This window comes from Eutrigla gurnardus (genome assembly GCF_963514095.1).
Source record: "Eutrigla gurnardus genome assembly, chromosome: 9".
Classification (NCBI taxonomy): Eukaryota; Metazoa; Chordata; class Actinopteri; order Perciformes; family Triglidae; genus Eutrigla; species Eutrigla gurnardus.
In genome coordinates, this window is record NC_139923.1 from 715,726 (window position 1) to 739,623 (window position 23,898).

Sequence of the window (23,898 nt, forward strand, 5' to 3'; positions counted from 1 at the left end):
CAGCAAGTCAAATTTAAGACTTTTTAAGACCTTTTTAATACCACCTTGAATGAAATTTAAGACCTAAAACCCGCGATGGTGGGGGGGATCCCGCTGTATTACAACCCAAGCATAGCATGTGTGTCACTCAATGAGACTCCAGCCAACCTCGGAAACGGACGTCTTCCAGCCAACTGACGTTGAATTTGCACTTACCCATTGTCGCAGACTAGCTAGCAAGCGCGCAGACATCCGTTTATATACGCAGCTAGCAAGAAAGTAGCCTCTCTACATCTCCTTCCCGAAAAGTCCAGCGAGAAAAATAAAATAGTCCTGCCCCGACAAATTTAAGACCTCTGAGTTATTTATTTAAGACAAACGTGACATTTTGGACGAATTTAAGACTTTTTAAGGCCTTAAATTTAGAAAAATGAATTTAAGACTTTTTAAGACTTTTTAAGACTCCGCGGACACCCTGCAGATGCAGAGTTGTGAACGAAAATAGGCTCTTTTATTTTCAGCACTTCCAGTGACAGAGTGAAACACAAAACAGGCTATGAAACACTGAGCCTATAAACTGAAAACACGCGGAAGTACGGGGAATTAATATCACGCTAACGGGGAAAAGGGAAGACTATGAACCATACGGTGGCTATGCTAGCGGAAACAAACAAAGAAAATTCACTCCAAACGGGAGGAAAAAAAGGGGCAAAACAAAGACACTACAACGGAGGTCAGCACAAGGCTACAAACAAAAGAGAGCGACCTAAACTAAGGCTAACCAGAAAAAGGTACAACCGTTATCACTCGAGACGAGGAAGGCAAGAGAACAAAAGAACATATACGTGGTGATACAATACGTGGCTTTGGCGAGGAGTCATGGTACACGGACATGACGTAATACTCGGACGCCGGACAAGGGAAGACACAGACTATTTAACACATGAGGGTAATGGGAAACAGGTGATCAGGGATCGGGGAAGACGTCAGACAGGAAACACGTGAGGAAGGGCAAGTGACCTGAAACGAGAGGGGAGTTATTTTCAAAGTAAAACAGGAAATGACAAGACAAAAAGCCAAGACAAGACACCCCTCACTGTGGCGTGACACTAAGTAAGCCTATTTCTTGCTTGAAAGCTCCAAAAACCCTGTGTCTTGCTTGAAACATTGAAAAAGCCCATCTCCTGCGTATAACAAATAAGTTATCTTATTTCTTGTTTGAATTATTGAAAAGGCTCCTCTCCTGCGTATAACAGCTAAGTAAGATTATTTCTTGCTTGAAACCTCTGAAAAGACTGTTTCCCACTTGAATCATTGAAAAAGCTTCTCTCCTGCTTGAAACAACTAAGAAAACCTATTCCCTGCATCAAACAACTAAGAAGCCTGTTTCCTGCTTGAATCATTGAAAAAGCTTCTCTCCTTTGTATAACAGCTAAGCAAGCCTATTTCTTGTTTGAAACCTCCAAAAAGCCTGTTTCCTGCTTGAATCATTGAAAACGCTTCTCTCCTGCTTGAAACAACTAAGAAAACCTATTACCTGCATGAAACCTCCAAAAAGCCTGTTTCCTGCTTGAATCAATGAAAAAGCTTCTCCCCTGCGTATAACAGCGAAGTAAGACTATTTCTTGCTTGAAACCTCCAAAAAGCCTATTTCCTGCTTGAATCATTGAAAAAGCTTCTCTCCTGCCTAAAACAGCCAAATAAGCGTATTTGTTCTTGCTTGAATCATTGAAAAAGCTTCTCTCCTGCATATAACATCTACTGAAGCTGAATCCCTGCATGAAACCTCAAGAATCCTGTTTCCTGCTTGAATCATTGGAAATGCTTCTCTCCTGATAAGTAGGCCTATTTCTTGCTTGAAACCTCCAAGAAGCCTGTTTAGAAGAAACAAAAAAAAAATAGGAATTTGAGAGAACATAAAACTAATTTCAAAAATAAAACATATAACTTGCAATCAAATAATTTGTCAAATAGTGTAAAATATTGACATTATTTTGTTTACGGTTCCCTCTGCTTCTCTCTCTAAGCTCAGACCTTTGCGCTGACTCGGCTTTGCGGTCTCTCTGCTGCTCTCTCTCGTTTGCGCTCCCTGATTTTTTGTTTGCAGTTTTGGCACAAACCTCTCGGGTGGGCGGGCTTTCTGGGCAGAGCGTCCCCATTGGCTGATTCGTTTTTGACTGACACAGATCAGTAGGCTCAGTGACCCGGAAGTTAAATGTAGGTAGTTGGCGCGCAAACGGAGAGAAGGAGAAGAACAACGACACGAGTGACAAGAAGAACAAGAAGAAGAACTAATTAAATGTAAGTATTTATTACATACATATATTGTCTGTGAGTAACATTTTGTTGTGTTATAAGTTATAAGTAAAGCAAAGCATGGTCTCGGAGAGGAAAGAGGGATTTAATTTAGCTTTCCTGTCAGAAAAGGCTGTATAACGGCAAGGTAAAGCACTGATACCCCTTTTCCACCGAGGCATTTTGAGGGCCGGTTCGGAGCCGGTGCCCAATCGCGAACCAGTTCTTCCTGTCTCCACAGACAAAGAGCCGGCTCTCGGCCTGGAAAACTGGTTCCCGAGCGGCCCCAACTCTTTGCTGGGCTGGAACCGGGCCCGGCTTACGTTAGGGGCTGGGGGTGGGGTTAACGCTCGAGGCAACGGGGGAAAATACGCCGCTGCAGAGTTTTACTAACGTTACTGTTCCCGGTAAGTTTCACTTTTAAAATGTTTCACCTCGTTGCAAACTAACGACACATTTCTGTTTAGTTTACCAAGCTAGTGATCACGTTCGTAACAGCAGCAACTAGTGGCTTTGCATCCTCGGGTAATGTAAGCTGACCGGCTAGCTAGCCAGCTAGCGTGATATTGCTAACAACAACGTTAGCATGCCACTTTCTGAAGCCCAAGTTATGCTTCCGCGTCGACACAACGCAAGGGGGCTTGCGGGTACAGACACACCAACTCCGGCAACAGACGTCAAGTCAACGGATCCCATTCATTGTCTATGTAGAGCAGGAGCTCCGCATGATGGATAAAGCACGTCGAGTTGGCGGCCCAGTCGCCGTATGTGAATTTGCATAAAGTTCGATGGATTTAACTTTATGCAAATGACGTCCGTCCAACGCAATGCCGCCGGCTCCAGAAACTTCGTTCAAACTATCAAACTAGGCAGTGTTGATCAAATATGAATCCAGATTCTGTTACTGCACTACACATTTCCCGCCTAAAATGTTTTCAGAAACATGCTTTAGCGTGTAGTTTAACTGTAAAATGAGATCGTTTGTGGCCCGGCCGCCATGTTGGAAACGGCAGAGCGAAACTCAAGTCCCGCCCACTTCGCAGGACGTCTATCCAATTGATCCAACTTGAACACAGATATGTGTCTGTACCATAACCAAGACTGACATTTTGGGGATCCAAACGAGAGAAATGATGAAAGTGAGATATTAAATAATATGTCTTTGCTGACCCCCCTTACGTCCAACGCAAGGGCCTGACGTGCACCTCCCAAAAATCCTAGACGCACGTCGAGGCGACGCAACACCAACGCAGCGGCATTGGCTGTGATTGGTCCGCTAACTACATCCGCTGGAGACCGCTATCCGGTTTCCACTCATAAACACCGACATTTAAACTTTTAATAGGCTACTTTTATTGTTTTCACCTCGTTTTATTGTTTGCAGTTTCTCGCTTTTGCACAAAGAAATAAAACACCAAGTTCTGAAAAATTGTGGACGTTTAAAGCCGGAATGTAAACAAATACGCTATAACGAGGCTAACGACGATATACGCCAAGAGTCTCGGTCGGTCGGTCAGTCTTTACAAAAAACATAGCGCCCTTTACCGGTGTGGCATTGAATTTCATTTCGACACGTAAACCCAACGCAGAACCATCACGGTCTCCAAGCAACTGCGTGGCCGTTGCGTTGCCGTTGCGTTATCACTACGCGGAAGCATAATCAGGGCTTTAACATCTGTGTTCGCAGCGCCGTGGACACGTTGTTCTCTGGTTTGTGTTTCTAGAGCTGTCAGACATCGGCGATATTGAACGGAGGTCCAACCTGCAGATGACTAAACATTAAACACTCCAATCTATTGATCACACACTGTTCTACAGTTTTAGTATTTTAGTATTTTGTGTATTTTATTGTTATTGAATTATTTACCAAAATAAACACTTTTTCTGAAGAGACATGTCTGCTATGCTTGAAATTAGCGCTGCGGGGAAACCTCAGACGTATACAGTGACGTAATGACGTGGTTCTCTGGGCTCTCTAGCCGGTGGAAACGCAAACAGGTTCTCGGACGGTTCGCAAGTTGAACCAACTGCGAACCAGCACGGGCACCGGCCCGGCTCTTGAACTAGGTTCGCGTTGGTGGAAAAGAGGTATATGTGAGTGAGATGGTGCTTTTTATTCAGAGAGACGCCAGCTCCTCTACTTTTTACTCCCTTACTAGTATTTGTTTACAGGGCTGTATGCCCGATCCAATGTAGCGCCGACGGACAATGCGGTGTCTACGGTTACACACGCAAGTGTGATGATGTCATTTGTTAAAAATCACATAATTTACCCTGTGAATCAGGGGAGACTGATGGAGCTGCCTTGTTAATACCTTAACTGTCACCTTCTCTCTGTTGAACAGTGTAACACTGTGGGACCTGATCAGGACCAAACAGGGGGCTACATGCAGTCCCAGGTAATTACCTACCTATCTATTACAACATGTTATGATCCAGCCAATATCACACTGTCACTAAGGCTAAGTTTTCACCTATGACCCGAGTCAAAAATCTAACAAAAGCAAGCTAAATTAATGTATGACCTGTTCTCTGGTGTCGTTTGTTTGGTTAGTTCAAGCTATCAAATTTGTTATACCAGTCAGGTACTCGTGCCAATAAATAACAGCTGATTGACACATCTCTGCCTCACCAAGGTCACCTCCAGTTAAGTGAGAGAGCATTAAATAATTAATGAACAACATTCAGGGATATATTACAGTAAATAACATTAAGTTATAAATAGTTGTGGTTGTTATTGAACTAACAATGCACAATGCTTTATAATGGTATTTGTGAATTTGCACAGATTAGAAGGTGTGAATATAATCTATTGTCTCCAGAGGTTGACACACAAGATACAATGTTGGCACTTCTGAACTGGTTCATCTCCACTCTCTAGCAGAATGCAACCCCTGGTGTTGAGGCAGTCACAGCAGCTGTACAGAGTATTCTTTCAGTTTTGAACCAGTCATTGGGCAAGGCCAGCACAGAAAAGAGTCAGGGACAGAGCCCAGGGCAGCGCCCAAGCATGGATCAAGAAATGGCCAGGTCTAAGATTTGAAATAGTGATTAATAAACACTGTGTAACAACAATGAATCCACAGAATAATATTCTATTATTGTAATAGTTATCAGAAAAATCCCATCTTATTTGTTATAACTAATAAATGGCATTGGAATATACCATACAGTACTATTTATTTACTGTGAAACATTTTTTGCAGGTCTTTCCCTGGATTTTTTAGGCGAGGGTCCAAGCGAAGCTCAGTAAGCTTTAATAGGCCAGCAAAGATAGCCAAACAGTGGAACCCTTTTCATTTCACAGCTTATCTACTTCACAAAAATTGTGAAACAACCCCCTCACCAGCTCAGGACCTACAACACATGCAGGCTGGTCTGGGGAAGAGAACTCTGCTCATGCATGAAGACATGACTCATTCAGAGGTGATCTATCTTTCTTTCTCTTATACACCCTCTCATCAAGCAACTGAAACTGTTGAAAATTCATAATATATATACTTACATTTTAGGTCTCCATATTGTTTGAAAGTGCTTATCCAAAGATGGAAACAAGCACTGGAGGATGGCTTCTGTACAAAGCAGCTGGTATAAAAACAAAAATAAAGCTCACGCAAACTGTTGGATTCATTGTTTGAACCAGCTACAAAAAATTTCGGATAACTTGTAATTTTTCAACAGATGGAAATGGAAAACGATGTTTATCTGTAGTACCCCCTGAATCAGAGGGATACACAGGAAGTACAATCAGAAGTGCCTCTGGAGGAGGGAAAACCACGCTGTACATTGTTCCATTACAGGAAGAATTTGATCTAGCACCTCTTGCCCACGATGCCCCGGAGTTTTCCCACATGCCAAAGGCTGAATGCAAGAGTTGCTTTAAAGTTATGCCTTTGCAGCTTCTTGCCCTCCATGTAAAACAATGTAATGCCCCAAAATCTGACACACACTCAGATTCTGAACCAGAGGTAAAAAAAAAAAAAAACTCTTCTTGTGCTGCTTGTCTTCTTGTGCTTAACTGTTTTCTAGAAACATTGATGACAAGTAACATATTGAAAATGTAACTTATTTGCCTATGTTTAGATCTTTGAGGTACACTCTTCTGGGGAGAAAGTAAGTTGCTTCTCACATCAAGGGTCAAATAAATTAACTTGCTCAGTTTGCCCATTCAAACTGTTTTCAATATTCTGTGATAAGATGTATTTCTCTTTGTTTTAGCCAACAGAAGGAATTTGCCCTGTATGCCAGAAGGAATATCCCATAGGGGAATTGGAACAACATGCAAGTGTCTGTGGTGACTGGGAGAATAACTTGGAAAGGTATTGTTATCAGTTTAGCCATGTTGGATTGTGACACTGGGGCCTGGTATTGTGAATATAAATCTGGGACATATTTGTATTTATAGCACTAAAAAGGTTCTGAAGCTTCACACTCAATCTCAGATATTTATGCTAACTTTGCTATTGCCATCTACCAAATTAATCTATTTTTATTTTTCTGCAGTCCTGTGTTCTGTCTGGATGGCAGCCCTGTTGAGTCAAAGAAGCCGCAAAATGAGGAAATTTCATGGTACATTTGTTTTTCTGACTTTGACCTTGGAAAAGAGCATATCATTTAACCTACAAGCTGCTTTGAAATCAATGCATCAAAGTATATTTTTGAATATAGATTTAAGTGCTTTACCAGTGCACTTTGTTAGTCCTAGAGTTGACTTAAGACATGTTCAGACACATACAGCCTTTCAAGCAACATGAATTCTAGGGCTAATTATGAAAAGGAAGTACCAACTTAGGATAAGGAAGCCTTGTGTGAAGGCACTTCTGCAGTGTGTACGATTGTTCCTTTGACCCCAATATCTGGTGTCAAATAATTTATGCATGCATAAATTCACACTTTTTAATGATGGGAATTATCATTTAACAGTGAGGAGGATGTCCTACGGTGGCTGGCAGCTCAGGTTGAAACCAGCAAAGAGTTCTGCATCTGTGTGTCTAGAATGAATCTCCTGGAACGGGGACTGGTGCTGTGGCAGCGCCAGAAGTGCAGCTCCCCAGTCAACCCCTTGAAGGTGTCATTCATGGGAGAGGCTGGAGTTGACACTGGTGCTTTGCGGAAAGAGTTTCTGACAGGTCAAGATCATTACATGTTTTCAGAACTCACAGATAAACATTTAAATCATAAGGTTTTTTCAGTGCCTTCCCTTTTTGAGCCGTGAAAGTGTTGCCGCCTAAATATTTTTTATTCCATCATTTACCTAGAGATGATTGCTGGTATAGAGACTCGGCTGTTTGAGGGAGAGGATGGCAAGGGGAAAATGCCAAAATACTCTCTAAATGACCTTGACAATGGCCTATTCCGGTGCGTTTCTGTCATCAACAGTATCTTTCAGTTGCATGATTCTGCATCCACATATAATTATATTGTAGTCATAAGTCTTGACTGTTTTTGCTTTTTCCTGTATTTGCTATCATTTCAGAGTTGCTGGTGAAATATTTGCTGTAAGCCTTGCGCAAGGTGGCCCAGCACCAAATTTTTTACTAGAATGGTGCTATAATTTCCTTTTGACTGGAAACCTGGAAAACATTACTAGAGATGATGTACATGATCAGGAGTTTTCTTCATTGATCAAGATGGTATGTTGAATGACAAATTATTATATCCTCAAATGTTACTGTACACATTGATGATACAGAGGAAAAATCCTATTGACTTTGTGGAACTCATTAAACTCTTTACGTATTTTAGGGACTGTTAATAATCCATTTTAAAGACCTCAATGGAAGCTCTGAGATCCAGAGGTGTATAGTGGGGAAATGGAGAGGGCTCAATCTTTTATTTGTATTATACTCTTCAAGGAACTCAGAGACACTTCATTGCACTACCAGGTCCATAATGAGATAATCATGATAAAATAAAATATGAAAACAACAACTAAAAGAATAATAATGGGAAAAAATAACTGTAGAGGAAAAGGCTGGAGGATACTGTGTTCATTGACAGCATATAGTTTAGATACTCTCTTTAAGATGTCATTTTAATGTGGTGGAACTTGGTCTCAAATTTTCGCCTTAATTTCCACAGGTTGAAGAAACCTCAGACTTGCCATCTTGCACTGAACAAATTCTGAACTGCGGCTATACAGGATCTATTAACGAGGAGAACAAAGACAAAATAATAAGGTTTATATTGTATTTTAATAAACTGTTTTACTTTATATAACAATTCTATTTGATATTTACTTTGGGTTGCAAAAAAATAATATATATATATACATATATATATGTATATATATATATATATAGTTCCTCTATACTTAAAAATTATATTGCGTCATTGAAATAATTACATACGTTTTAGAATTTACTTGACTACTAATAAATGGGGGAACCCTGTACATGACATACGTTTTTCTTTTGTATCCATATGAAGAGCAATTGTGCTGCACCAAGCTGCAAGACGAACAGTCATGCTGAGGCAGCTTCGTGAGGGACTGCAACTTTACGGCCTAATAGGTGTCATGGAAAGGAACAGAGCAGTTTGCCGTGACCTCTTCGTAGCTGGTGATGATGAAAAGGTACGTTATTATGATCTCTTGAATAAAAGGCATGTTGGTGCGCCTGTGGTTCTAAGTATAGTAGGCTTGATTGAAATCATCTTATATTTTAGATCGACAAAATGAAGCTAATACACTCATACACTCATTTTTCTTCTTCCTGAATGTGTTTTTCAGGTGGACTCGTACTACATTGTGTCGCACTTGGCCCCAACAATGAGCGAAAGTGGTACCATGAAGAATGCAAGAGAGGCACAGATCCTAAATAACTTCCAGGATTTCCTGCAGGAGCTTGAAGGCAAGTGTTTACACCATAAGAAAAAACTGGGAGATAAATGTTTGAGACTTATACAGTCATTTGTATGAAGAATATACAGCAAAGGACAGACAATTCTTAGAATTGAGGAGGGGGTGTGAGTGTGCTTAGCAAAGCACCTTTACACTGTAATTTACTTTTTTATTGTTGTGCCACCTTCCACTTAAATTTTGTATAGCTGCACCTGGGGGTTCCTAGACCCCACTTTGGTTAAATCAGTGCTTCTCAATTTGCCTAACTACATCCAGCATATTTTTTACAGCCATAATGTAATGGCACACCATTACATTATTTGGTCTGCTGCTGCCAGTAATACTACTATTATTAACCTTACTAGTACAGCATTACTGCTATTACTATTGTCAACCACTACAAAATTGTTGAAGCTTCAAATGATGAAGCCAGTTAAATAAATTAATCTTTAATACTGTAGCGTGCACATAACTTACTTAATAAAACTCTTGACACCCACTGGATCGCTGCTGAGAAAATGTATCCTTTCCCAGTTTGTAAACAGGATGTCGCAATTTTGCAGACCCAAAATAGATCCTGCAAAGTAATATCATGTCTGTCTGGTTTTGTTCGATTGGATTCAGCTATTTTGACATTGTCTCATTTTGAATGTCCTCAGATGGAACTGCAGAGGATGAGGATGCACTCACTGTCCCGGACGTGATGCAGTGGTTGACAGGACAGTCACACAGACATCTACTTCTCTCAGAGAGAGAGACATTTGCTGTCACTGTCCACTTTGACCACACATGTGTGGAACGGATGCCAAACCACACAATTTGTTACCCAGTTGTTAGTGCATGCACACAGACAGTCACATTTCCCACTGCACATTGTCTCGATTACTGTGATTTCAAGGCAAATATGGAAACTGCTATCAAATGTGGTGCAGGCTTTTATAGAATCTAAGGTATATTACATTTTTTGTTCACTGTTAAAACTGAAGGGTATGTGAACTCTGTTTGATTTTAATGTGTTTTTCCAAACTTCTAAGATTTGTTTTTGATATATCTAGTTATTAACTTTTGCAACAACTTTGCATAGCCACAAACTTGATGTTTAATGCAGTTTAGTTTGTCATTTCAACTTACAGTTAGGGTCAGTTGTAACTCTATATGCCTTACATTGTACAAAAGGAAAAAAATAAAATACAAAATACAAAAACTACATGTTTTTGGGAGTTCAACTGCAGGAACATAGTCTGTGCACAAGATCAAGTGTCTGAATATAAAGCTCCCGATGACTCAATGTCGATGTCATGGGATTTATTAATCCCTGAAGGACAGCAAGGTTCAGGTCTGACAGGGGGCAGGCGATCTGTGACACTACCACTCCATCATCTGGGTCAGCATCAACACATTTATCCCTGAAAAGATCCTCCATTGGCTGAAAGACAGTAAGTTATAACAAGTTAGACCAATACTGCTCAGAGAGACAAACCTAGGCCAGTAACCCCACCTTAGGGTCTGTTTGCTCTTGGGGGAGCAGACACCCATTGCTGATGAAATAATGGAAATTCAAATTTTAACCTGCTGCAACAGTCAACTTTGGCTCAAATTAAAGCCTTGGGAAATTGAAATTAGTAACTATTCCCCATCATAAAGTGCTAGAAATAATTTCTTACAGGATCTTGGGGATAATATTTTAAAGACATGGCTGCAAGCTCCAGAATCCTATTTTCCTACCTTTCCCTTTGTAATAATTCCTGCCAAATTCCTGGTGAAGATTTCAGATTAAACTTGCTTGAGACAGAACTTTAAAGAGAGTACAGTGCTTTGCAAATTAATTCAAGTGTACCTCAACATCTGGCTCAGTCACAGGTGTTTGGAGCATCCCAATGTGCCAAAGCTGCTCTGGGGAGAGGTTTCCTTCAGTTCTGATAGGATGATTGTTCCAGCTACCCAGAAAGCACTTCAGGTCAGACTTCAGGTGTGGGAGAAACACATAATGCACACAAAAGAGGTGCATCTCATCTGACAGGTCAATCAGTCGCTCTTCTTCCATTGTATGAAGTATATCATAGTATCTGCAGGTCACTGCTGACCACACGTCACGCCACAGCCTCTCTATTCTGAGGAGAATTTAAAATGTATATAAGTAACACTTGCTGCACAAGCATGCCTACAACAATTCAAGGACAGTACACATGTCGGGTTCTGCTCTGATAGTTGCTTTTACCTTTGATTGTGGACACTTTTTCCAGCAATGAAGCTACCACGTCCTGTTCCTCGCACAGAGAACATGCAACGGGCAATGTCCACATTTTCCACCCCCTGGTCACCACGTACTCTAAAAGAATGTAAGCAGTCATCATTCAACATGGTGGGGCCCAGGGATTAGCCAATAGTGAAGCCCATTAGAGGGTGCAACCCCCACAATTTACAGAAAAGAACAATGGCTTTTTTCCCAAATTCAGTGAGATGATGTGGAAATAACTCATTGTCAGCCATGTTCAAATTCTCTAAAAGCTGATGAAAGGAGCTTCCTAACTTATCTTTTTCAGCAGATAATACACTGTCTCTTCCTTACAACATCTAATTATTCTATATTATTAAACAATGTAAACCTTTAACTCCATTCTTAAATCATACGTCTGCACTTGTAGTTTGTCTCTGCATTTATCATCCATGTCATGTATTCTCATTTACAACTTTGACCTCATGGCGTTTTCTATCAGATCAGGGCAAAGTAATTAGGAAGGAAGATTATTTTTACTATTTGCAGCCAATGACTTTTTAGCAGTACTTTGAATTAGATGTACTTCCTACCTTGAGGGCCATCCATGTTTCCAGACACCATCCAAGAAGAAGGAGAATGCAGTTGAGGCTTTGTTGTTGGCAGCAGCATCAAGATACAGGATCTATGCAGAGAGGACAGAATTCTTTATCATAAGGGGCCCTAGTTTCGTAGACCAGGCGCAGTCAGCTTTCAGCGCACCTGCGCCGCGCCGACGGGGTGTGTCCGCCTGGACTTTGCAAGTTTCGTGCACCGCGCAGACTGCAGGCTCGCGCAGGCTCGCGCAGGCACACCTCCCGTCTCGCCCACCGGCGCAAGTGGGAAAGAGGGAGGAGAAGAAGGCGTGAGTGGGAGACGAGGAGGAGACGAGGCGTGGACTGGGATTAATATAGCCGATTCAGATCTTCACCAATCAAATGAGCTCCTCTCCTCTCCTTTAATGCGTTAGGGGAGGTTCAGTGCAAGTTCCGTCACTTGACAACCCGATGACAGAAGCAGCGCCGCCGCTCCTACCACGCTCATCACACGCTCATCACACGCTGTGCGCGCGTATCATAATAATAACAATGCCCATATTATAAAAAACAGGAGAGAGAGAGGGAGATGTTTTGGTCCGAGAGGCTGTGTTTCCGTTACGCGTGCCATCCGCCTTTGATCTGACGTCAGATGTGGCGGGACAATCTATATAGATATAAATTCACGTGTTGATTCAATGAGTTGCATTAAATAGTGTTTGTTGTGATTATTTATTGCATTTAAATGTGCCTGGAACTGTGGAAACCTGCCTGTGAGGTCTCGGTGACGTGTGCGCACTGCGCGCCGGTCCGCCAAACTTCCGATCCGCCAGCTGTGATTCGCATTTAATCAATGGACTTTATTTACACCTTGCGCCGAAAGTAGACCAGGTCGGAGCTGGCGAGCTTTCAGCGCAGTCTCGGCGAGGCTTTTTGCCACGAAACTTCCGCTACGCCAAGCTGAATCTGTGACGCCTCCCCCTGCTGCGCCGCCACACCCATCTTGGCACAGGCGATCTACCAAACTGCCAAACTGACGGTGCGCAAGGCTGCGCGGGTCGAAACTTGCACTGCGCCGGCTGCGCCACCCTGCGCCGCCCTGCGCTGGTCTACGAAACTAGGGCCCAAGGTCTCATCACTGTGACATATGTTTTTAGTTTCTTTTGTCAAAACAGAACATTGACATACCCTTCTTGAGAAGCAATCAATCCCACCAAATATCACAACATTAAATCTGAGAAAAAAGTGCATACATTTGACATGAAAAATCAGTGGATATCAGAAAGAAAAAATCAATTGTCAGATGGATTTTTTTTATTGTGTAGAAATTACATCCCATTTGTTTTTATTGTGGGTACATGCATATGTGTGTTTAGTGAAAGCAAAAAGATTTACAGTGAGAGAAGGAGTGAGAGGGCACAAGAGAGAAACACTCACTGAATTAATTTATGGTTGGTGTCTATATGAACCAAAGACAGTGGTGCAGGAACACAGTAGGTTCTGCGAGCAATAAATCCAACCTGTATCATCCTGGCCAAAATTCCAGCTCCATCCACTCGTTGCATAGTAGCCTTCACCCTATGCCACGGCACACGGTGGCCTCTCGCTAACAGCTCACCTTTCACCAGTATAGACTGAATGCCCTATGCTGGGTATAGACCCAGCATAGGGCATTCTTGATTTTATGGACCTCACAGCATGATCAAGTTCATCATCAGACATTGTGGAATAGCATCCACGAACAGAAAGGCCATGTTCTTTCATCCGCCTATTAAGTGTTCTTCTCGAAACACCATACAACCTGGCTAACTGTTCTAAAGGAAGTGAAGTGGAAAGGAGACTTTTAAGATCATCTGCATGAATTTCCAGGCGTGGCCGTCCCACCTCTCCCACAGTGGCAGTTACAACATCTGACACATTAACTGATGTTTGTGAAACAGATTGAATGGGCAAACTAAGGACGTTGATCAACTCCTGTAGACAGTGAATGAGTTCTGGTGGGATGTTTAAGTGATCTGCTGCCATTGTTGCCAAGGAAAGCTCTTGTTGAGCCACATCCAGGAGGTACTCCGAATCAAATGTCTCATTTCTGAGGATCAAGCTGAATCTTGCTTGAATCCTGTGCAACAATTCATTTCGCACTTGCTCCTGCAAACACAGACATTGCCAGTATTCAGTATTCATTACATTATATGAAAACACTTTCTCACTGACTGCACTATAATTGAAACCGCCACGACCCTACATCCTATATGATTAATAGTATAATGGTCCATGTATTAGGATTTAAGTAAAAACATAAAAACATCAATTGTCCCATTAACTTAATATTTTAGAATTTTGTTGATTCAAAAGATAGCTAAAAAATATACTATATACATATTACTGTGATATTAGCTGGATCATAACATGTTGTAATAGATAGGTAGGTAATTACCTGGGACTGCATGTAGCCCCCTGTTTGTTCCTGATCAGGTCCCACAGTGTTACACTGTTCAACAGAGAGAAGGTGACAGTTAAGGTATTAACAAGGCAGCTCCATCAGTCTCCCCTGATTCACAGGGTAAATTATGTGATTTTTAACAAATGACATCATCACACTTGCGTGTGTAACCGTAGACACCGCATTGTCCGTCGGCGCTACATTGGATCGGTCATACAGCCCTGTAAACAAATACTAGTAAGGGAGTAAAAAGTAGAGGAGCTGGCGTCTCTCTGAATAAAAAGCACCATAACGTTTAGTATCTCAACTAATCTCACTCACTCAGTGCTTTACCTTGCCGTTATACAGCCTTTTCTGAAAGGAAAGCTAAATTAAATTCCTCTTTCCTCTCCGAGACCTTGCTTTACTTTACTTATAACTTATAACACAACAAAATGTTACTCACAGACAATATATGTATGTAATAAATACTTACATTTAATTAGTTCTTCTTCTTGTTCTTCTCCTTCTCTCCATTTGCGCGCCAGCTACCTACATTTAACTTCCGGGTCACTGAGCCTACTGATCTGTGTCAGTCAAAAACTAATCAGCCAATGGGGACGCTCTGCCCAGAAAGCCCGCCCACCCGAGAGGTTTGTGCCAAAACTGCAAACAAAAAATCAGGGAGCGCAAACGAGAGAGAGCAGCAGAGAGACCGCAAAGCCGAGTCAGCGCAAAGGTCTGAGCTTAGAGAGAGAAGCAGAGGGAACCGTAAACAAAATAATGTCAATATTTTACACTATTTGACAAATTATTTGATTGCAAGTTATATGTTTTATTTTTGAAATTAGTTTTATGTTCTCTCAAATTCGTATTTTTTGTTTGTTTCTTTTGGCACAAATCTAATCCCATATCTCTCTTGCATATAACAGATAAGTAAGCCTATTTCTTGCTTGAAACCTCCAAAAAGCCTGTTTCCTGCTTGAATCATTGAAAAAGCTTCTCTCCTGTGTATAACAGCTAAGATAGCCTGTTACCTGCATGAAACCTCCTAAAAGCCTGTTTCCTGCTTGAATCATTGAAAAAGCTTCTCTCCTGCGTATAACAGCTAAGTAAGCCTATTTTTTGATTGAATCCTCCTTCAAGCCTGTTTCCTGCTTGAATCAATGAAAAAGCTTCTCTCCTGCGTATAACAGCTAAGTAAGCCTATTTCTTGCTTGAAACCTCCGAGAAGCCTGTTTCCTGTTTGAATCAATGAAAAAGCGTCTCTCCTGCGTATATAAGCTACTGTCACAGAGGGTGACTCGTTAAAATTTCTTTCAAAAACTATTAAAAACTCTACTGGAGAGATTTACCAACTCAAACAACACACCGAGACCTATTTACAAGAGACAAGTTATATTTTAAAAGAGAACAAATAAATGACAAAACAGAGTAAAGATATAGGGCCATAGTTTCGTGGCGCAGCGCAGGGTGGCGCAGGGTGGCAGAGCCGGCGTAATGCAAGTTTCGACCCGCGCAGCCTTGCGCACGGTCAGTCTGGCAGTTTGGTGGATCGCCTGCGCCAAGATGGGTGTGGCGGCACAGCAGGGGGAGGCGTCACAGATTCAGCTTGGCGTAGCGGAAGTTTCGTGGCAAAAAGCCTCGCCGAGACTTCGCCGAAAGCCCGCCAGCTCCAACCTAGTCTACTTTTGGCGTAAGGCGTAAGGCGCAAATAAAGTCGGCAGTGCGCACACGTCACCAAGACCTCACAGGCAGATTTCCACAGTTCCAGGCACATTTAAATGCAATAAATAATCACAACAAACACTATTTAATGCAACTAATTGTATCAACATGTGAATTTATATCTATATAGATTGTCCCGTCACATCTGACGTCAGATCAAAGGCGGATGGCACGCGTAATGGAAACTCAGCCTCTCGGACCAAAACATCTCCCTCTCTCTCTCCTGTTTTTTATAATATCGGCATTGTTATTATTATGATACGCACGCACAGCGCGTGATGCGTGTGGTGGGAGCGGCGGCGCTGCTTCTGTCATCGGGTTGTCAATTGACGGAACTTGCACTGAACCTCCACTAACGCATTAAAGGTGAGGAGAGGAGCTCATTTGATTGGTGAAGATCTGAATCGGCTGTGTTAATCCCACTCCACGCCTCGTCTCCTCCTCGTCTCCCACTCACGCCTTCTTCTCCTCCCTCTTTCCCAATTGCGCGGATGGGCGAGACGGGAGGTGTGCCTGCGCAAGCCTGCGCGGTGCACGAGACTTGCAAAGTCCAGGCGTACACACCCCGTTGGCGTGGCGCACGTGCGTTGCGCGCTGACTACGCCTGGTCTACGAATCTAGCCCATAATGTAAAACAAAATTAAAACCAGTCCAATAGGGTGAACAATGTTCCAGGGTCTAATATGCAAGGTGCCTAAAAGTCCAATCTGGCGTGGCCGTTACTCCTGTGGGCCTGGCGTCTACTGCCACGTGCAGCGTCTGGCTCTAGCGGGCACAAGAGAGAAAGGAGAGAGAGAACCAAATCAGCAGACTCTTCCGTCCCCGCTCACTCGTCTTCAGGTGTGTTTACCGAATTAACTAATTCCCTCTACTTAGGGTGGCCGACTAGTGAAACCAAAAGAAATCAAATGCTTGAAATAATAAATCACAATAGAATTAAATAATTGGGCAAAAAGCAATAGAAAACCGTCACACAAACTTAGCCAAATTAATGGGGAAAATCACAAATTAAATACACCAAAATAAACATGCAGATAACTAGTAGCCTTCCCTTTTAGTTTCGGTACGGTACGTAAAGCCTTGTGACAGCAGTTCAGCAGGTTGAACGTAATTAGTGGTAGACCATCAAATGAATAAAGAGGGAGACTTAACTGGAGGGGTGAAGCGTGCATTCACCCCTCTGCTTTCCCCACGTAGTGTGTCTCCCTGTCCGTACAGCCGGGCACCTTTGGTCGCTTTGTGCTGCTCTTTCCTGCTGCGGTCGAGCTACCGAGCTTCTTCTCGTTCTTGGGTTCAGTCCATCCGGCCATAGGCTGGTTGAAACCCTGTGGTTCTCTCGAGTTCTCTTCTCCCCCCGTCTCGCGTCTGCTCCCCGCCGCTGTCTTTTGGCGTCTCTCCTCCTCTTTTGCTTCCTGTCGTACACCTAGCTCGCATTCCCTCAATCACCGGATGGAGGTGGGTTGGGCTCGCCACGCCAATCAGCGTCTCCCTGTGACACACATGCACACACACACACACAGACACACTACATCCTGTGGCACTACTATAGCCGAATCCCTGCATGAAACCTCAAGAAACATGTTTCCTGCTTGAATCAATGAAAAAGCTTCTCTCCTGCGTATAACAGGTAAATAAGCTTATTTCTTGCTTGAATCATTGAAAAAGCTTCTCTCCTGCAGATAACAGCTACGAAAGCCTAATCCTTGCACAATGGCGCGTAGTGCAACGTCACACAACTGGTGCCCTATTGGCTGACAACCACAGGTACCCCAGGGGGTCCCCGGGAGCAGCCGTGAGCTACATAATCCGGCGACACCTGAAGAACTTCCTCTCTCCACCGTAACACACGTTACAATAGGAGGTGAACGTTACGTCTGCAGCATTTTCCTTTGTCCTAGGCCGCAGTCTTTCCCCCAAACTCGCTGGATGAGCAACAGACTGTTTTACCTCTCTTTTTCTCTTTTTCTTTTTGTTCATCATTTTGGATCCTGAGGAGACCGCCACGACCGTGTGACTCTCCTGTTTATCCGCGGAAGGAAGAAAACACTTTCTTCGTCCCAGCTGCCAGCAGAACGGATAACTACTACGACCCGTTTTTGTCTGAAATCAGCGGACTAAATCGCCGAGCCCCGCGATTTTTATTGTTGCCTGCAGAAGGGAGAAATACTAACTGTTTTCTTCAACTAATTTGATCCGGCGCTGAACGAGCGCTCGCGAACCACCGTCCGTTGCCGGCGTCAAGAAACGCCATCACCGCACGGGACGGAAACCTCACATCGACACATCTCACATCGACAAAAGTAAGAGGCTATTTCTCCCTCTCTCTCGCTACTCCATCTGACGTCAGTGGCTCCGCCCCTGAACGCTGTGAGGAATAGCTCCATCTGGTGGTCGCGCCCGGCCATATCTCTCTCTCTCTCTCTCTCTACACACACGCACACACACGCACGCACACACACACATGCACACACACACACACACACACTTCACGTTTGTCTCTCCCTTTGTTTAGCTTAGCTTTGTGTGTTAGGTAGTTAGGTAATAAGGCTTTGTTAATTGTAGTGTTATTGATTGTGATCATTATTACTGATTTTAATAAATCTTATTATATTATAACTAGCGGTCTCTTGTGCTTGTTATGTATATGTCACTTGATAACAGCAGGTTGTGAAGGCTAGTGCTTGAATTTCACGCCTTTTTAATTGTTCGATTGTTTCATACTTCTATGCCAATGATCACGATGATTGGCATGTGAGTGTAAAACCTTTTATATTGAGACTGAATACAGTTTTAGGTTATCTTTTCCCTGATCCCAGGGTGGTGCCCCGTTTATTCATGATTATATCATAATAATATATTAAATATAATTATTAATATCGATAATCATATTGACATGAATAATTAGCTGTTGATAACCAAATCTGCTCCTGCTACATCCCCAACACCTTAAAAGGCGTTTATATACACGCGGATGTGATGGGTCGTTTCGCTAGAGGGCGCTGACAAACGCGGATGTGCAACGTTGTTGATGGCGGTGATTGTGTCGATGGAGATCTCGCGAGACTTCTCTGACGGTAAGCGCTTTGCGTCATTTCCTGTTTCTCCGTGATAGTCGCTACAGGCTGTGTTTTTCTCTCTAGCCTAACTCTGTTAATTTAACGTAGTTTCCCTGTTCAGCGGCTTACTACCGCCAAGTTTAAACTAAGCACACGCTATCCCTGCTTCAGCAGACACATCGCTCACTCTCTGAGTTGCCTCGCTAAATTTGCTGTTGTTTACGCGCTATCTCTGCTAGCTACTTTAGCGCAACAGCTAGCCTAGCGGCTACGATGGCTTCTCTCTTTCCCTGTCCTCCTTCTCTTCTCTCCTGCCCGGTGTGTCTGATGTTCAGCTACTACTCTGCCTCCTTTACTGATAACGGTACATGTAATAAATGTAGTTCACTTTTTGCTTTGGAGGCGAGGATAAATGATTTGGAAGCGCGGTTCCGCACCAACAATCCTCCGTCGGCTGCCGCTGACGCTAGCTGTACATGGTGCGGACCGACATAGCGTAGCAGCTAGCCGTCCCTCGGCAAACCCCGAGCAGCCGGGAGGCTGGGTGAATGTCCGAAGGAGGCATAGTTCTAAACCGAAGCCCACGGTTAACCACCATGTTCACGTGTCCAATCGATTTTCCCCACTCAGCGACACACCCGCTGAGAAGCCAACTCTGGTCATTGGTAGCTCCATAGTGAGACACGTGAAAATAGCGACACCAGCGACCATAGTCAAATGTGTCCCAGGGGCCAGAGCAGGCGACATCGAAGCTCAATTGAAACTGCTGGCTAAGGATAAACGTAAATACAGTAAGATTGTTATTCACGTCGGCGTTAATGACACCCGATTACGCCAATCGGAGGTCAGTAAAATGTTGGCTCGGTGTGCGAATATGCAAAAACGATGTCGGACTCCGTAGTTTTCTCTGGTCCCCTGCCAAACTTTACTAGTGATGACATGTATAGCCGCATGTCATCTTTCCACTGCTGGCTGTCGAGGTGGTGTCCAGATAACGATGTGGGCTTCGTTGATAATTGGCAGCCTTTCTGGGGAAAACCTGGTCTGATCAGGAGAGATGGCATCCACCCCACTTTGGATGGAGCTGCTCTCCTATCTAGAAACATCGCTGATCTCATTGGTAGTCCTAGAACATGACAAACCAGTGTTGAGACCAGGAAGCAGAGTTGCAGTCTTACACACTTCTCTGCGCCTCCTTTAGAGCAGTCACCCACCCAAAACCAAAACCACATAAGAACGGTGTCTGTCCCCCGACCAACCAAATTAATTAGGTCAAACAGAAGAGAGATTTCACATGAAAACCTAATAAAAATTAGCACTTCCGATGTAGTAAAACAAAAGAAGAGAATTAAATGTGGACTCTCAAACATTAGATCTCTCTCATCCAAAGCAGTATTAGTCAACGACTTAATATCAGATAATCATATTGATTTATTCTGCCTGACTGAAACCTGGCTGCGTGATGAAGACTATGTTTGCTTAAACAAAGCTAGTCCTCCCAGCCATATTAATACTCATATATCTCAAGGCAGCAGACGTGGAGGAGGAGTTGCAGCCATTTTTTATTCAAGCCTGTCAATCAATCCTAAGCCAAAACTAAATTATAACTCATTTGAGAGTCTGATTCTCAGCCTTTCGCACCCAAACTGGAAAACAATGCAGCCAATTCTGTTTGTTATTGTGTATCGTGCTCCTGGTCCATACTCTGAATTCCTATCTGAATTCTCTGAGTTGCTATCAAGTTTAGTCCTTAAATCAGATAAAGTAATTATTGTGGGGGATTTTAATGTCCATGTGGACGTTGTAAATGACAGTCTTAGTGTAGCATTTACTTCCTTAATAGATTCTATTGGCTTCAGTCAGAGTGTACAGAAACCAACTCACTGTCATAGACACTCGACTTCTTCTTATCTTATGGCGTTGAAATCGAAAACTTAATAATCTTTCCTCAAAATTCTTCTTTATCTGACCATTACTTGATAACCTTTGAATTATTGTTGCTGGACTTCACTCCTCTAGGAAAAAGCTACTACTCTCGGTGTCTATCAGATAGAGCAGTAGCTAAGTTTAAGGAAGTAATTCCGCCAGTCTTGAGTTCACTTCCATGTCTTAATGAAATGGAGGACTTTTATATTAATCTTAGTCCCTCCCAGATCGATTCTCTTATAGATGAATCTGGAAGCCTACTGCGAACGACTCTCGACTCTGTTGCTCCGCTAAAACAGAAAACTATAAAGCATAGGAAGTTAGCTCCCTGGTATAACTCCCAAACTCGTAAATTAAAACAAAAATTGCGTAAACTTGAAACCATCTGGCGCTCCACCAAACTGGAAGAATCCCGCCTAGTTTGGCAGGACTGTCTTAAAATATATAAGAAGGCTCTCCGTAATGCCAGAGCAGCCTACTACTCATCTTTAATAGAGGAAAATAAAAACAACCCTAGATTTCTTTTCAGTACTGTAGCCAGGCTGACAAAGAGTCACAGCTCTACTGAGCCATGCATTCCTAGAGATCTTAGTAGTAACGACTTTATGAACTTTTTTAATGATAAAATCCTAGCAATCCGCTACAAAATTACTTGCATCTTGCCTTCAATTGGAACCCGCATTACCCTCAAACTCAGGAGTTTTAGAACTAGCATTAAGACCTGATATATATTTAGACTGCTTTTCTCCAATCAACCTAAACCAACTAATGTCAATGATCTCTTCTTCTAAACCTTCAACCTGTCTCCTAGACCCGATACCAACATGGCTACTGAAAGAAGTCTTACCCTTAGTTAGCGCATCGCTATTAGATATGATCAATGTGTCTTTATTAACAGGCTATGTGCCACAGTCATTTAAAGTAGCTGTAATTAAACCTATTCTTAAGAAGCCTACTCTAGATCCAGGGGTTTTAGCAAACTACAGACCAATATCAAATCTTACTTTTCTCTCTAAGATCCTTGAGAAAGTAGTCGCCAATCAGCTGTGTGACTTTATCAACAATAACAGTCTACTTGAGGACTTCCAGTCAGGATTTAGAGTACATCATAGTACAGAGACAGCTCTGGTGAAAATTACAAATGACCTTCTTATTGCTTCTGACAAAGGACTGGTTTCTGTACTTGTTCTGCTAGATCTTAGTGCTGCATTTGACACCATTAACCATGGGATTCTAATATGTAGACTGGAAAAATGAATTGGCATCAAAGGAACCGCATTAAGCTGGTTTAAGTCCTATTTATCCAATTGATCTCAGTTTGTGCATGTCAATGAAAAATCCTCCAGGCACACTGAAGTTAAATACGGTGTTCCTCAAGGTTCTGTGCTCGGACCAATTCTTTTCAACTTATATATGCTTCCTTTAGGCAACATTATTAGAGGACACTCTATAAACTTCCATTGTTATGCTGATGATACTCAGTTATATCTATCGATCAAGCCTGAAGAAACCAATCAGCTAGTTAAACTCCAGGCTTGTGTTGATGACATAAAATTCTGGATGACATGCAATTTCCTGATGTTAAACTCCGATAAAACGGAAGTTATTGTACTTGGGCCTAAACTCCTCCGAAGCTCGCTGTCTAAAGATATAGCGACTATTGATGGGATTGCCATTGCCTCAAATGCTACTGTAAGAAACCTTGGAGTTATCTTTGATCAGGACCTGTCCTTTGACTCGCATATTAAACAAACCACGAGGACAGCCTACTTTCACCTGCGTAACATTACTAAAATTAGGCCAATGCTGTCTCAAAAAGATGCAGAAAAACTCGTCCATGCATTTGTTACCTCAAGGCTGGACTATTGTAATTCTTTATTATCAGGCTGCTCTAATAAATCTCTTAAATCTCTTCAGCTGGTCCAGAATGCTGCAGCTCGTGTTCTGACTAAAACCAGAAGAAGGGATCACATTTCTCCTATATTAGCTTCTCCCAGTAAAATCCAGAATATAATTTAAAATCCTTCTCACTTACAAGGCTCTTAATGGACAGGCACCATCATATCTTAAAGAGCTCATTAAACCCTACTGTCCTCCTAAAGCACTACGCTCTCAGAATAAAGGGTTACTTGTAGTTCCTAAAGTCTCCAAAATTAGAACAGGGGCCAGAGCTTTCAACCATCAAGCTCCTCTTCTGTGGAACCGTCTTCCGGTTCTGGTTCGTGAGGCAGACACTGTTCTCACATTTAAGAGTAGGCTTAAAACATTTCTCTTTGACACTGCTTATAGGTAGGGCTGGCTCAGGTTTGCCCTGAGCCAGCTCTTGGTTAAGCTGGCTCAGGGCAAACCTATAGCAATAGGCATAGACTGCTGGGGGATTATAGTGACACACTGAGCCCCTCTCTCTCTCTCTCTCTCTCTCTCTCTCTCTCTCTCTCTCTCTCGCTCTCTCTCTGTGTATGTTCCCCCGGAGTCCCTGTGCTCTCTTGCCTAGCAGGTCTCCCTGGACCGTGGTGGAACCTGGTCCGGACTGCACCGATGTTGTGGTCTTGTTTGCCTCTTACTGCCAGTATTTTTAATTAAAGTAATTGACTAAAATCGGCATCTCTACTGTCACTAACTTGACTACTCTGGCGTGTATATTTACGAAAAGTCATGATGCCACGTTGTTGCTTGAATCACTGAAAAAGCTTCTCTCCAGCGTATAAAAGCTTAGAAAGTCTATTCCCTGCATGAAACCTCCAAGAAGCCTGTTTCCTGCTTGAACTTTGTACAATCCAATCAAAGTCAAATCTGACTGATCTCTGAGATTGTCTGGACGTCTCCTCAAAGCTAAGAGAGCCCTTCTCCTGGGCCAGCAT

The 23,898-nt window shown here is 42.7% G+C and overlaps 3 long non-coding RNA genes across 3 annotated transcripts; 1 reads left to right on the forward strand and 2 right to left on the reverse strand.

Moving 5' to 3' along the window:
- Positions 1-2,191: 2,191 nt before the first annotated feature.
- On the forward strand, positions 2,192-5,680 carry LOC311019045. Its single transcript, XR_014597779.1, has 3 exons — positions 2,192-2,280; positions 4,620-4,673; positions 5,481-5,680. It is a non-coding gene; the product is annotated as an uncharacterized lncRNA (long non-coding RNA).
- A 4,453-nt stretch (positions 5,681-10,133) lies between these two features.
- LOC311018488 lies at positions 10,134-13,534 on the reverse strand. The gene is made up of 6 exons (XR_014597728.1): positions 13,343-13,534; positions 13,094-13,139; positions 11,924-12,015; positions 11,334-11,442; positions 10,953-11,226; positions 10,134-10,541 (listed from the first exon to the last, which is right to left on the reverse strand). It is a non-coding gene; the product is annotated as an uncharacterized lncRNA (long non-coding RNA).
- A 29-nt stretch (positions 13,535-13,563) lies between these two features.
- On the reverse strand, positions 13,564-14,852 carry LOC311018489. The gene is made up of 3 exons (XR_014597729.1): positions 14,824-14,852; positions 14,343-14,396; positions 13,564-14,053 (listed from the first exon to the last, which is right to left on the reverse strand). It is a non-coding gene; the product is annotated as an uncharacterized lncRNA (long non-coding RNA).
- Positions 14,853-23,898: the final 9,046 nt, after the last annotated feature.